Here is a 15,646-nt window from a genome sequence, read left to right as displayed (position 1 = left end):
TAAAACTTTTCCAGGGAACAGATTACAGTTAAAATCGACTGTAAAAGTTTTTGCCGTTTCGTTGCTCGTAAACGGGTTGCATCGATAAGAAACGATTTTATCGACTTTTAAATCCACTCAAGTGCACCAGACATCGGGGCCTGATGTCTGTCCTGGCTGTTGGCAAGCTAGGTCGAATTATCCAATCGATTGACGACCGATTGATTCGCGCATCGCTAGGATAATAGCTCGAATTCGATTTCGATGCATCTGCGATTAACTACGGTCTACCGGATCCGATGCGATAAAACGTACAAAAGGAAAAGGAAAGAATTTCTAACAGTGGTTACGTGCATGAACATTATATGATGTCGAAAAGTATGTAGAAAAAAGTAGTACAACGAGTATCGAGTCAAGTGGCTTAAAATGTTCTACCAGTCGACAAACGAGGACGATATGCAAAATCGATTTCAGTCTTGTCGAATTATGGCACAAAGTAGCGCTATTTTAACAAATAGGTACGTACGACTGTGTTTTCACTTCTGATACTTTTTTTTATTATTTGATGTGTTTATTTGAAAATGACTTTTCGAGGGTTGAATGTTATCTGCCAGTACTTAAATGATAAATTTTTGAGAAATTAATATTCTCTTCGTTCGTATTGTAAAATTATTGATATTAGCTTCAGTCTGAACGTATCGTGAGATAGGAACTTGCTCTGTGTACATTGAAAATTTGTTATTACCATTACGATAGCTTTTAAAATATATCTATTTTAACGTGCACGTTCTTTAAATAACTCAATCGCCTATGTTGAGATTTGATACTTCAGAATCGTAAAAGCATTCTGAACAATTTATCAATTATGTTGAGATATAAATTCTAAAAGATTAGATAAGGAGACTGTAATAATAATTGTTTCGCAGCGATCATGCAAGCATTGCAAAATTCAGTACAAAACTAAAGGAAAAATAAATAATTGTAGAAAAGACTTGAACCATAAATAGAGTAACTACTGAAGTAGTTTCCAAATGATTCAATTTCTACAATTTATTGAAACAATCGATATTTTTACATAACTACGCTTGTTCTGGATTTATTTAAAAGGCTGGTTTCCATTACTGTCTATACATACATGTAAAAAAATATACATATGTATAAAAGAAAGTCTCATAGTACGTGGAGCAAATTTTGCATATTCTTCAACATCCTAGAGAAAATAACGTGAGGCTGCCCACTTCTCGAACACCCATAAACTCAATCACCCACTTACCACCTCCTCTTAACTTAAGGAATTTTTTGCCTGGCAGTTCAATAATTTTTAACGATTTTAACGGGGAACACGCGAAGAATCAATTTCTTTTCGCAACAACGTGAACGTTTCCTGGATGGTTTTCAAATTTATTGTTGAAATAATAATTAAAAGAGAGAAAAGAAACTCGAGCAGCGCTCGGCACGCGCAGCTATTTCCAATAAATCCAAAACACAAGATTAAGCTACAAAACGAAGTTACACACCGTACAAAGCAACTTAAATTCCTTCTGCTTCGAAACTATTTCCAATTCCTAGCCACCCACAACCATTCGCCTTAAGTTCCAACACTCGGAAGAATCTTCCTCGGCCTATCGTGCCATTTTCCACCCCAATTTCGTTACAGCCAGATCCAACTTACGGAACAAATGAATCGTAACGCGCACAGGGGAGCGAATTAATTCGCGAATTCGATAAAACTCGCTCGCGCGGCAATTTCACGGCTGAAAGTCGGTGTCGCAGAGCGTTCGTTTCGGCTGGACGGACGTAAAAATAAGAAAAAAAAAAGAAGAATGGCGACCAGCATTGGGCGTTGGGGATGGGCCGCGAAGAAACTCGATTGAAAAGTTTTCGCTCGTGTCGCTCGGGGCTATCGGGGCCAAAGGCGCGAGATAGTTTTCCGCATGGCGTGGTTGCAGCTGCGAGCTTGTGCTCGAATGTGGGCCGAGAACATTCTCGGGGGAACTCCGAGCAAGATTGGCGATAAAAGGGTGCGTCGCTCCGCTCAAGAAGGAAACGAGCCTGATTTCTGTTGCAGATCGCTGGATTTCGCGACAATTTCGAAGGTTTCGCAAATGAGATGAATCGAGGAAGAACGATGGAATTAGAGCAACAGATGGTTAACCGTCTCCACGCGATTATTCGCAATGGGACGCTTCGTTTTGCGACTAGGTCGATCCGAATTCGTGAACGCGAAGATTCGCGAGGGAGATCGAGAGGAAAATATACGACGCGCGCCAATAATCGTGATATCAATATCCATTGCAGAATATGTTAGAGCAAAATACCTTACGAAGGATGTTATCAAACCAACATGTCACGTATTCGTATAGCAGCTCAGTTCTTCGAAGCTAATAAGATATGGTTAAAATTACGTTGCTTGTTTCTCTTGCTAAACGAATGTAAAAATGTTTTTACGTGGAAAAATATTTCAATAACGAATCTGTACGCTACACGTGACATTAAACGTTATAATATATTGGTTTTGCATTTTTTAGCTTATTTATGCGGGAGGAAACCGAACTGCGTGAATTGTTCGAAAGTCTGATGATGTTTTTTTAATTATGTTTACCTGTAACACTTTTACGACATGCTTCGAGAAACACGTGTTAAGCGATGAAAGGTGAGAAAATTTATTACTCGCTTTATATTCGAAGATACCGCAAATATATCTTTCGTTAATTATTTGATGAATGTTAAAGGACAAGCGTGCCTCTAAATCTGTGCTGTCCGAACCAGTTATGCAAATAGTTGTTCGTATTGTGCAAACATCTTTGCGCAATTCTTTAACGTCGATATTCCCAATACCTTGATAACCTCTGATATAAATAAAGCTATCGTTTTTCAGGAAATATCGATTCTACGGCGATTCTATCAGCCGTTCATTCGAATTTACTTCTGCCACGAATGCAATCGTATGAGAAAATGCTTCGTATTATTCATTCGTGTTACACGGTTTATCCATTTCCAGAATGCAACACTACATTTTATTTATATTTTAAGCAAGCTTAGCACGATTTGACATACCAGACCATGATTATTCTCCATTCTGAAATGATTATAATATGTCCTAGTATTTATAGTTCGTTGATTCACAACGATGACGAATTAAAAATTGACTATATTACATCATAACGATATTAGACTCTGTTAACGATGCATGCGATACATACGAGCAGATCGCTAATTTTAGAATTCAATTGCACTATATTTTCAATCATATCGTGTTACGAAACGTTCGCGAAAAACGAAACCGAAAAATTGTTTCTTAATATTTGCTATAAAATACACATTCAAAATTTTCTAGATAAAAATCAATATTTCCCAAAATAAAACGAGGTATCGGAAAATTGCTTGCTGGAATTTAATAGTTAAGGAAGGTATATTGGAAAATTGTTTGTCGTAATTTGTGTAGTTACGAAGGCTATGCTGTTTCTAATAAATTGAATATTTTTGGTACAGTTAGGTATTTTATAAACCACAATTTTAACTCCATTATTACGTAGATTATATAAAGATGTAACAATATGGCATTATAATAATTTTGAAATAATCTTAACGACCCAATTCGTTTTACAGTTTCTTCGCATTATACGTATGTTGTCTTTGATCCAATAAGTTCGAGCGAAAAAGTAGAAGTATTCGGTATATGTTCGACACTGTTGAACATTTGATAAGTAACAACGTCAAATATCAATCATTACGTCAGAATGTATCATTAATCATACATTATATAACGCTTGATATACGAATGAAATTTATCTCGATCAAAAATATAGTATTTCCCACAAACAACGTTATCTGCGCAAATAAACAGTCATTTAATAATTAATTAATTTCATATTTAAGAGATATTTATTATCTCAAACGTTTTATCTCCAATTGAAGTTGACCGGCGGAATTACAGAGTTCTAATATAAAAGAAAACGAGCGGAAAAGGCAAATATTTAGATAGAGAAAAGAATTCTCTCTCGTTCTATAGAGAAACTCTGTTCGTGTCCTAGAAAACGTTCGTCGCTCCAAAAATTATCTTTTATCCTCCGTTGCTGGTACAATTCCAACGAGAACACTAAGAAGTATCATTTTAAAATTATCCTCGCGAATGCGTTACTCGACCATATTAATCTCATCCGCGTAATAATCATGTCGAAATTATTTGTTCATTTTTGAACGAAGTACCTGATACGTAATAAAATTATTTATGCTATAAAATTACGATTTTCAACAACAAAGTATCGTCGGTATGAGATATTCTAAAATAATTCTAAATACTCCAAATTCATTAAATGTAATAGGTAAATTATATTAATATTTTACTCTATACGATATTCATTAGCATACAGTTCATACGCGTAGTTCCTCTTTTAATTTTAATACATAAGTATAGTATTCCGAACGATTTATCAATTAATAAATTAATCGTGTGCCTATATTAAATAACTTTAATCAACAACATATTATTACCTATACGTATGTATTACACGTATTCCATTAGATTCTAATTATTCGTACAAAGCTTAATCGATTCTGATGCTATTCAAACACGTATATATTAATTGAATATTCAGAATTAATTTGTTAAAGGCGGAAGTATGAAACGAAGGAGAGTATCGATATACGCGACACTAAATTACGGACTTGGTTCATTGCACTTCCTTTTTTCATTTAATTTTCAACTATTACATATTCAAAGATTCCGTTGAATATATTATTACAATAGACATTCCAGCGAATTGCTGGGTTCAATGTGAATCACGCGTCGCGTATTCTACATGGAAGAAAAAGCGATTGAACTTGGAAGAGCTTCAGGCAAAATCAACGATCGCTGCCACAAATCGTGAAACCAACATTGACTTTCGAATTTCACGGTTCGGCGATTCCTATAGAGAGACTTTACGTATCGCACGACGAAGCTCTCGCAACGCTATTAAACGACTTCGACGAGATTAATCACGGTTATTAATCGCGCAGCTTTCATACGTTTAATTCAAACAGCCGATGGACACGCGTGGCCAGCCATAATTCAAGTGTAGTGAAGCATGGGCGTCGCATAATCGACGCAGAAGTACCGTGGCGGGTATTAACGACGCGGCTTCGACGCGTAAATTCGCACGGCCGCTCCCGAAACGTCGGCCCGACCTCCACGCTCATAAATCTCTCTGGCCAAGGGAAAAAGCTTCCCCGACGAAAGTCGCCTTCCGGCCCGTGGCAACGGGGAATCTACGAAACATTTCCCGGAGGAGAATCTCGCGTTCCTTCGGCCCTTCCGACGCGGCAAACCACCCTCGCTGCGAGACTATCAAATTTCCAGGAGGCAAATAAAGATGACGAAAGTTCCGGTGTAATAAAACCGAACGAGAAGCGGGAGGGAGACACGTAAAGGCTCTGGCAATCGGAAGGACAACGGAAAGAGAGGAAAAAAGAGAAACGGTAGATAAAGACAGAGACAGAAGGAAGAAAAAAATTAAATCGCTCGTACACCGGTATGAAGAAACGGCCTCCCAAAAGGGAACTTCGAGACCTAACTACAAAGAACTTCAGGTTCCACGAAAAGTCGCGTGCAAAACAAACCAGGTGAGGGACGTGGAGGAACAGCAAGGGATGGGAAATAGAGAGAACGAGCGAAAAAAAAGGGGGCAAAAACGGGACGCGTAGGAGGAGAAAGAGAGAAGGAGAAGAACCGAGAATGAGAGACGAAGAAGGGGAAAGAAAGGCAGATAGAGAGAGCACCCTTTGGCCATGGTCGTGCGCGTTGGCCCTTCGACCCTTCAGCAACCACCAATCCCCACCCCTTTTACCCCAACTCTTCCCGCTCTCTCACCGCTGTTCCTCTTCTCTGTCGCACCCTTGCCGTGGCACCCTCGAGCGCGACCCACCCTCGCATGCTCACCACCACCCTTCCCTTCTCTCTACTCGCTCCCTCTTGGGACGATGTAAGTCCGCTACTCCGTCGATCAATATTACTCTCTCTTCGAGCGCGGCACGGCTCGTCTGAGCGGCAACCGAGCGCTATCATATTAAGCCGCGAGGAGCACTTTGGCTGCGAGCGAAGACCGGTCTCGACCGATCGTTGCTCGCGCCAACAAATTTTTCTGTCTGGCACCGAGTTTCGCGATAGAGTCTGCCTTTTATCTGATCCTGAAGACGTTGGCCACGCGACTACGACCGGAAACAATGTTATCGCTGCGAGAAAGGGGACCGAGATGATTCCTCGAGACTCGTGATCGACGCTCCGCGCTATGTACTAAGATATCGACTCGAGAGCAACTCACAACCTGATTCAACGACGAACCTCAACGGGGATCGCTCGAAGGAGACTCTTGATATTGTTCGAGTTTCTTTTCGCTGCGCGTTTTACGGCGTACTCACTTTGAAGTGTAATACTCAGTTCGAAGGAGTTGCTTGGGGATATATAGTACAACGTTAGCGGAGAATTTGGGTTTATCGGAGGAGCGCGAAAAAGAAAGAAAATCTTTCTTAAGTTCGTTTCAGTTTTCTTTCCGGTGAAAGGAATATGATAAAGATTCTGTGGAAATATATTATGCGAGAACTAAGAGCTCCAATGGACAGGAATCGACGTTTAGTCGTGCGAAAGCAGACAACTTCCATTGTATCTTTTATAAATAACTTTTAACCTACATATGTATTTCATAATAATCCTAGAGTATGAATGTATAGTATTCAGAATGTAGGGCAAACTGTTTCCTCGAGATGTTTCCGATATCGCTTTATAGCCGGTTGAATATTTTATAAAAGAATACAGCAGTGACAAAATTATTTATAAAATACTCGAACACGATCGTTCGAGAAATGAGAGAAAATCTGACCCAGTATTTGGTCATGTTCAAAAATCATTTTCAGGTAAACGTCACTGCGTTGAAGGATTAAAATTCCGTATTGATTATCAGATACCTAAGCACTTCACGCTTTTGCACTGTATGCTCAGTTTACAGCAATCAATTATACACTGACAGGAAGTTCAAACGAACGTTTAGAATCGCGACGATGCACAGTGCGGCATCTAAACGAGGATTCGGGTCAAACATACAAAAATGCATATAATACGCAGTTTTTCTGAAACTTGATATCAGGGGATCCGACGCGAGTAAAAGTCTGCTTGTCGGATCTTTGTTGATATTTTCCCTACTGCATGGCTCGGCTGAGATATCTTGAATATTTATTTCTTTGTCTAACCACACACGGTGACGTTTAAGCAAACAGTGTCGATGCCGGGAACAATCTTTTCATCCTTTCATACGTGTCATGCAAAAATCATTTATTCTCCTTTCCACTTTGTGCTGATATTTAATAAAGAACAGAGTTTTGCGTAAGTTTAAAAATGTTCTCGGAATAAATGTGGTCAGAAATTCTCTCTTCGACCAAGTAGAGATTACGAATAGATTTCGTGAAAAAAATATACAACATCCAATGTAGCAGTTCGTAGGAGAAAAAAATTCTTTAGCTCCTTGACACAGGACGATCAAAGTTACAGAAATGTTTCAAATCGCTTTTCTCTTTCTAATTGTTTCTTGCAGAAAGAACGAGACTTTTAAATCGAAAATTAATTACACATAACGAATTAAAATTATACATATTTTTGCTCAAATTCTCAAAAAAGAAAAAAAAATATCTAATGTGTAACGAAACACTGTTTGACAAGAATTAACAAACAGGACTGTATGACGAATAAGTGAACTAACTTTCGATTGATCAGATTCCGACGTACGAATGATTTCTACTAATCCTCTATCAATCTCGCAGGGAATTATCGTCCACGTTTACATTACTTACACACTTCTGATGATCTGATGATCGAGCAACGATCATTTCGATTCTTGTCCACCGCGTGGCGTACTCGATGCGACGAGTCGTAAGCTCGCAAAAATTCGTCGTCCCGGATCTTTCCTACCCGCGAATACGTCGCGACATTCGAAAGAGAGCTGATAACGGGTGGCGAAAAACGCCGACGCGATATCGTGTGACAGAACTCGCTCATCTGCACCGAGTCCAGGCATCGTCGCGAGTCGATCCGCTCGTCTGCGCCTTCTCAAATAATTCGGTTTGCGGGTAAAACGCGCGGGAAATTGCGGCGCGACAAAGCCGGGTCACTGCATCGAGCCTAATCATTCATGCAAATGTGGCTGCAAATATCTCGTTGAGGTTCCGTGTTCGTTATAGATACCGGCGTAAATCTTGCTGAATAGATCGCGCCAGGATTGGTTTATCTCTCTCTCTCTCTCTCTCTCTCCCTTTCTCTCTCTACGTATGGCCAAAACGCTTTGTCGACGATGAAATACCGTAATCTCGGGTGCAATGCGCGAGGAAAATTTGCCCGAACAACGGATCGTCAGCCGTTAATCTATTCTCGGACGACTGTTGCCGCGGTTAAAGCGGCTTCGCGGAATTACACGACAACACGCGGGTGCCACGCGGCAGATACCATGGATTTAATCACGTTGGATGGAAAGAAGATCGCTTGGACCGGCTTTGTTTTCAGATAAGTATAATAGCAAGAAGCTTTTCCTTCGCTAAATCCAGCGAAATCTATCCTGCTGAGGAAACGTGGTTTCGTGTCTGACCACAAGGCGATCGCATTCAGCAATGCTTTGTTGGTGATTTAAAGTGGTGTTTTAAATTACGGAAATAACGTTTCGGAATATATTCCGTCGTCTGGTAGAAGTGAGTTATTTAAAAGCGATTAAAGCATTGGAAGGAGGCTTCTTCCAAGTTATTAAGATCGTATGAAATATTTTGTCTGCGTTCTTGCACTATCGTATGGTACAGTGAAGGAAACGGCACGTAAAAAGATCAGAATTTTAAATATAACAAGAAGACTTCGAATGACGAAATTAAATGAGACGTCCTATGTGTACAAGTTTATTTATGAAAGTAATCGAATAAGGTAATGAGGTAGTATACAGAGTGATTTAATAAGAGTAAAATTCTTTGAATAAAAGATTGTAGCGTGAAAAGACTCAAAGATCATACCGACCTTTTTGTTGGTGGACTAGTTTAGGAGATGCGAAAATCATCTCGTTATTTCTTTGGCCACTATTCTAGGTCTATTCTTTTTTCGCGATATATCAGCTGATAAGTCAACTATTAAGTGCTATGTCATGATAAAAAAGAATGAAAAAGATACTTGATAGCAAAGTCTCGGAAAATCGATTACATAATCAACTTACTTCTTTCAGATGTTACTTAAATAATGGCCAAGCCTGGTGCAATTAATCAAAAGAACGTTAGAATATCGATTATAAATGCCATTTTAATAAAAATGTCCTAAAATAATTATTCACAACATGCAATGCTTCGAAAGTATTAGGTTGTCCGGAAAGTGTCTTTCTTTCGCAAACGTATTTTTTACAACAAACGTGAAACCAAGTCTGTGAAATGTCCCGGTGTTTATCTCAACAGAATAAAAATGTACGTAATTCAACAAAATAATATAAAACAAAAAACATTGTACGTCTATTATTTCCTCATAAAATGAAAGAAACATTTCGGGCAACCTAATACTACAGCTTATTTTACACACAAATATATATAAACAGAATAATATAATATATAAATATATAATGAAGATATGCGAATAGTATAGCAATAAAGATAAAAGATCTGCATCGAACAGCTAACATAAGTTTATACGTATAGTCGTAGAATTTCTGAAATAATCTTACGAGAAAGTTTCTGTACTAGAATAGACAGACATAAATTCTGATGTTTAGTTCTAAACATGCTGGATCCAGGACAACAAGCGCAGAGAAGCGAAAGCTGCGTTACGTAAAGAGTGCGATCTGTTTCAGACTTGCCGGACAACTTTTGGGACGTAAACTTGTATCTGCTCGAAACAAAAACTTCCCTCCTTTCTAAGTTAATAGAAGTTCGTTCAACAGCGGTGTGAGAACGTTGTAATTTCTTGCGTATATTTGCATACATCAGTTTTATTGTTGACACAAAAAATAACGTGATCTTGCGTTGGTTATCTCGTATCGAATTCAAAATTTTTGCGAGATAATCGAGAGAAATATGTATTTAGAAAGAAAACATTTTCTTTTGTAAGTTGTATAATGAGAAACTTACAGATTATAACGACAAAAATATACTAAAAATATGTCTCGTTTCGTATTTAGACGAATAATTTGAAATGTATATTTTCTAATTTCAAATATGGACAAAATTTTACAAGGATCCATCCTTGTACACAACTGTAACTCTTTACTTTTTTTTTTACTGTAATTCTTTAGTTTTTCCCGCAAAAATTTCGCAGTGGGTATTGTTAAATGACTTTAATTCGAAATGCATGAAACCTTTTATTTTAATTACGATTATATCAAATGTGTGTGTTGCTTTCTTATCTTTCACGGTACTGCGTTTACCTCTTTTTGGTACGGTTACTTGATATTTGCGACTATATGAGAATTTATCATATTTTACTGTTTTGAAATTATCGGTAAATAAACAAAAATGTCAATCAATGATACAAGTAGTACGTATACAAGCGATACGTTTCACACAGTACTTTTCATTCGACAGATATTGAATAGATACGTTACAATAACACGACCGTATCATTTACGCGTCGCATTTAGTAAAATAAATGCTTAGTAAACAGTGGATACTTATCATTCGGATTTTTACTACTCAGCCAATCCTAACAAAAACTGCGTATTATACTTCGCAGGCTAAATTTTGTTGATAAACACATCATACGTAGAAACAAACGAAACTCGGTAACACCGAAAATAATTTGAACGTACACGTTCGAAATAAAAAAGAAAGATTCATTTTCATAACTTGTATGTTCCAAAATATCGATAATTCGAAATTAACAACATAATATATTATTCAGCAGATAATCGATAACTAAATGACATATTATCTGCGGCAAATGAAATTTTCGCCAGTCACGAAAATTATCAACCTTTATGTTCCAAAGTTATATTATAGTTCATTGCAGCCAGCCATGCGCAATTACCGTAGATACAAATCCAAAAGCACCGACTTTACTCGTTCACAGATATTTCCTTTAACACTACACCCATATCGGCATCTGACTAAAAATTGTGATTATCCAAAGATATCCAGATAGAAATATGTACGAAGCGCATGAGAAGATTAAAGAATTCTAAGTGTATTATCGCATATCTATCCAAAGAATATTCACGGTCGTTCACCCTCGTTACTCTTTTCCTATTTTAGCTGGTGAAAAACTGCCCGCTTACCCAACAAACCACACCTCAGTCTCTAATCCCTCGTACAACCCTTACGACAACCTATACACCTTCGCAACCCTGACAACCCCTATCCTCGTCCCTCTTGCAACCACTTGTCGACCAAACGTCCAACGAGAAACGCTCTCCCTTCGTTGCCCCTTTGTGTAACCATAGAGTACCGGCAAACATAAAATCGTCTCATACAACACAGATATTAAAAAGTTACTCACAGTTGTCGTTCTTCGCCTGGACCAGGCCCTGGCACAATGTCAGTGCCAGAAGCAGGAAGGCGCACGAGCCTCCCGTCAACCACATTCTTCTTCTTATTTTTCGTCACGCGCAGCAGATACATACGAGCGAAGAAATCGAAGCCATGAATCCGAAACGCGACCAAAGTCGCGCGGCAACGACGCACGATCACGAACGACCCGAGAAAGTCGAGGGGAAACAAGCGCGAAGGTTAAACGCCGTACGAGAATGAGATACGAATACGCGGACGTAACCTTTCGATGTGAAACGAACACGACGAACCGCACCCCGCGCTGTATTACGCGCGACTGATCGCCACCGGTCGGCGCGATTTTACGCGCGAACCGACTCCGCGGTCGGACGACGCGCATGCGCGCTGCCGTCACTAGAAGGGTGTGGATAGACGGGGGTTGAAAGGATCACGACGTACTACGCCGACACCCACGCTCATTGTAGAGGCAAGTTAATGAGGGAAAAGATACAGGCTGGTTTTACGAGAGTATCGCAATACAGGGTGTGTCCGTGAGGCAGCTCGCGCCACGCACAGTATGTGCAAGGGGGATACGCGTTTCTGTGTGCATAACCGGGTCTGGCCGCTTCGCCCGTTAAATGGAATCGTCGTGCTGTTCCTCATGATTGTCTTGGCCTTTTATGGCCGCCGGAAGGGCTCGATACGCGAACGGCCTAGCACGCCCTTTTATCACGCTCTTTTCCTATGCAAACGTCGATGCTTTTTCGTGGATGAAAGGGCGGAATTTTCGGCGCGTGTGCTTTTGTCTAGGTTGAAAGCTTCCAGTACAGTGGCTACAAGAGGCATTCGTATACTGTTGCATTTATTTATCGTATTTACAGTTAAGGTAAAGACGATTCTTCGTGTAAAACAGTCCTCTTATTGTAGAACATCGTTTAGTAACAACATTCTGAGGAATAAGAGATGTATAACATATACTTTGGAGCGTCCGGATTAATTTTCAGAGAAAAAGAATGTAATATTAATAAATATCTGGCAAATGGTAAAGATAGAATCCGTATAGTTACCGCTTCGTGAGATAAAATGTACACGGATGTTTTAAAAAATAATCTGCGTCAAAGTGCAGAAGGAAATGGGTTTGAAAGGCAACTCCGACCTGATGAAAGATAGCAGATCCAAAGTATAATGATAGTAATACGCGAGAGTGGTTCTTGTATAATGTTCGGGAACACTTAAAAACAACTTCGCAATCTCATTAACATTATCGAAAATATACGAGACCATTTGAAACGAAAAATACGGAATCAACATGTTTTCTCGAGAAATAATTTAAAGAGGACTCTTTTAGAAGAATGGACAAATATTTCAAGCAGAATTCTCATCGATTTGATAAATTCAATGCCACTACGGCTTCCAGCCATAATAAAATCAGAAGGAAACCCCATTAAGCATTAATACAATTAAAACTAACGATTTCCTCTCTTAGATATAAAGTAGAAGTCTTATTATTTGTTCTTAGCAAACTGTAACTGTATGAATACTTATTACGCATATATTTTTGCCATTTTTTAGATATTTGTTAATATCTTCACAAAGGGTATACATATTTCATCTTCTTTTTTATGAAAATTATTCCGCACGCTCGTAAGAATATGTACATATTTTTTATTTTATTAAAATTTTGTTCAGAAACAATGTCTTGCGATATTTCTGTTGATATTAATTACTGTACGAATACTTTTCACACTGACTTTGTACAATAATTAATTAGATACAAGTATAATAAAATATTATTTACATTCGTATCGTTTAGTAGTAGAACAACTCATACGTTCACAAAATTTGATACTACGGAAATAAAATGTAGAATCTAATAGAAAAAACTCTTCGTTGGAGAGCAGAGGTACGTACAAATGCCTTCTGTGGCCATTGTACGCGTCAGCGTTACTTTAATTAGGTACTTGTTGGTTCACATCTCTGTTCGTTAGTATCGGGAGTTTTCGAGATTCTTAGGAAGTTTACACTAATAGATACTGATCATTTGCGGAGCAAGGAGATGTTAATTTTGTTGTGTAGCGAATAATGAAATAAATAAAACAGAAAATAGAATAGAATAAATACAACAGATAATAGGATTTTGATAAATACATTCGTATTACAACTGTTGAAACTACAAACCGCGATGAAACATGGGAATAATAATGTAAATTTGATTCAATTTTTAATTGCGTTTTGTTCACCTATTTTCCCGAGAGTTCCATAATGTATAATTTGCCTTACCACGATAAATAGTAATTATTCTAACGAGAATTTCATTGAAACATCTGTCTTCTATCATTTATCTTCTGAAAAATTGTACGAGCTTACGATATTTATTTCATTAGGAAGAATAAATAATATTAACGTTTAAGCGTGCGTAAATATGTGTGTAAATATGGCGAATATATGTACATAATATAGACATATAATTGGGAAGAATAAAATATAACTTGTAATCATGATTTGCTCGATTTGCTTCTTTTCTAGTCATCTTCTTTTGAGAAGCATCATGATGAAACGTAACTGTAAGAGTTCATAAAACATCGACATATACAAAACAACAAGAACGATAATTTTTTCCAATAATTATTTTAATTATTGCGTATCTCACGACAGCAATTTATTTTTCAAACTGTCATCAACCTGTCAGAAACTGCGTGAAATTTCAACAGAATAGAGCGTGAAATCGATTTAATAAAAATACACGGGAATTAAGGGACATCCTTTGCTACGGTCCTGTCCATTCCGATCGCAATTTTTCCCCGATAACCGAATACAAAACAGAAATAAATAGATAGAATTGGCAAAAAAAAATATGTGTAACGCTCGTACTTGCACGAACTTGCACGAACATTTAAAAAACGATAGTTGTTTGAAAAAACTTTTTTCTGCGTGAGTTTGACATTTGCGTTGGTTTCGCTGCCTGTGTGTAACTGCATACGCAGTTTGCGTGCGAATGAGAGGAAAATAAAAATGTGGGACAATATCGTTGAAAAATAACGGACGACAAAAGTAATTACGATGATGTCGTAAAAAAAAACCGCTATACGAAAATGTTCTACGATGCTATATTTTTCGACGGCGTACAATCGCACAAACACGTGCGACAGTAACGTTGAACATTACGTTCGTAACGAGACGCGCATTAACCGCGATCTAACTGAAACAAAATGAATCTCGAAGTATTGTATTACCAACATGAAATAATCTCCGAGAATATAACGTCGCAATGGAAAACTTTCTGGGCGCACTGGGCGGTAAATAACGTTGGAAACACGCAAAAGTAACTGTTTAATCAAGGAGATGTTGAAATTTTAGAAATTGAAAAATGAAACGAAACGAACATTACTTCGCATAGCTACGCAGGAAATCATCCTTTTTTCTATTTAGTTCATTCTTCATCCGGTATATAAATATTTTAAAACAGTAGAAAATGGGGCAATAACATTGTCTTCGTAAAATATCTCCACTTTCTTCCATAAATGTATTTATGTAAATTATACGATATATGCAGAAAATACTAACACACATACGCACCGGTAGTAATTCTTTCGTGGTCGAAGGCGCATTGTTAATTTTCAACTACTTTTACCTTTCTGCTTGTACCTTTTCCATATTGTACCATATGTACCTTTTCAAATATTTCCTTATCCATGATATAGTAATGGGCGTTTATCACCGCTGTAACTCGTTATACTTCAGAAACGTCACTTCCTACAAATTTCGAAGTCCTACCTAATTATAATTTTCACACCACGTGTATTATAACGACACGCAATATCGTACAACTACGAGCGAATGAACTTAAATGAAAGCTCGTTATGCGGGCGTTGCATTAAGTTATTAGACATAAACGCCTAACATTGTGCAGCCAGAATTCAGTACGCAAATTAAGAGGGTTGGTTAGCCAATTTGCGAGACAATTGCAACCGTCATCAACGGTGCTTTTCACTCAGCGAACACCTAATTTCGTGGACAGAAATCTGCTAACGCCGTGGCCGGTCACCCGTCAACCTCATACAGCCCGTGTATAATAGTGGACGTAGTGACGAAAAAACCCGGTGAACGAAGTGTCTCTCCGCCTAACGTGAAACTTCGTGTCCATAGGCCAGAGGATTTTAAATTCTTCACGGCCACTGACGAAGCGACATCGAAGACGACC

At 38.2% G+C, this 15,646-nt stretch overlaps 1 protein-coding gene across 1 annotated transcript in view; it reads right to left on the bottom strand.

Moving 5' to 3' along the window:
- The window catches only part of LOC117155984 (lost and found), a 243,521-nt gene that overhangs the window by 106,883 nt on the left and 120,992 nt on the right, over positions 1 to 15,646 (bottom strand). The window lies entirely within an intron of this gene.

This window comes from Bombus vancouverensis, chromosome 7 (assembly GCF_051014615.1).
Source record: "Bombus vancouverensis nearcticus chromosome 7, iyBomVanc1_principal, whole genome shotgun sequence".
Taxonomy (NCBI): Eukaryota; Metazoa; Arthropoda; class Insecta; order Hymenoptera; family Apidae; genus Bombus; species Bombus vancouverensis.
The sequence above is the reverse complement of the archived record's forward strand: the minus strand, read 5'-3'. Positions and strand labels throughout refer to the sequence as shown.